We start from the raw sequence: 1,188 nt of genomic DNA, 5'->3' as shown, positions 1-1,188 counted from the left end.
GGCCAGGCTAGGCCTAGGGACCCTAACCGCGCACAATTCCGGGTGCGCCGGGCCTCTAGTGTCATTATGAGTTTAGGCCCAATGTATGAACACACTACTATCTTGAACAAGTAGTATCGAACTACCTCTCTATTGACCCCTCCTTCATCTTCTGCATCCTACTCCCCAAAATGTGAGTTGTTTCTCAAAGATTCAGCATTGGAAATATTTTCCCTAATTTCCCATATTTCTCTATTTCAGAAATAATATATATCCCCATACTTCAAATACAAGTTACATGTTAAAGATTCTCAACTCTTTTATGTTCTTTTTTTGTCCCAGCCAGCCTACCAAGATTCAACTGATAGAATGGCTATCATCAACAAATCAACAAACGACAAGTGCTGGCGAGGACGGGGAGAAAAAGGAACCCTCTTGCACTGCTGGTGGGAATACAGACTGGTGCAGCCACTGTGGAAAACAGTATGGACTTCCCTCAAAAAATTAAAAATGGAACTCCCATTTGACCCAGTAATCCCACTTCTAGGCATACATTCCAAGAACTCAGAAACACCAACCAGAAAGGCTCTATGCACCCCTATGTTCATAGCAGCACAATTTACAATAACTAAAATTTGGAAACAGCCTAAGTGCCCTATCAGCACATGAGTGAAATAGGTGTTTAATGGAATACTACACAGCTGTAAAAAAAGAAAGAACTCTTACCATTTGCAACAGCATGAATGACCTGGAAAGCATTATGCTAAGCAAAATAAGCCAGTCTGAGAAGGATAAGTATCACATGATCTCACTCATTTGTGGATTATAATGAACAACGAAAACTGATGAACAAAAATAGATCCAGAGACAACGAACAGACCATCAAACCTCAGAGGGAAGGCAGGGAGGGGTGGTAAGAGATCAACCAAAGGACGTGTATGCATGCATATAAGCATAACCAATGGACACAGATAGTAGGGGGTGAGGGCATGTGCGGGAAGGTGGGAGCAGCCAGGGAGAGGATAATGGGGGGGAAAAGGAGACATATGTAATACTTTCAACAATAAAGAATTTAAATTTTTTTTAAAGATTCAATTCATAGTTTTAACTGTTTGACAGGTGTTTATATCTGGATGTCCCATTAATACCTCAAACTCAATTTTCAGAAACCATGCATTATTTTCCTACCCCTACCAACACCTCTTCCTG

Source organism: Myotis davidii, unplaced genomic scaffold (assembly GCF_000327345.1).
Source record: "Myotis davidii unplaced genomic scaffold, ASM32734v1 scaffold1703, whole genome shotgun sequence".
NCBI classification, from domain to species: Eukaryota; Metazoa; Chordata; class Mammalia; order Chiroptera; family Vespertilionidae; genus Myotis; species Myotis davidii.
The sequence above is the reverse complement of the archived record's forward strand: the minus strand, read 5'-3'. Positions refer to the sequence as shown.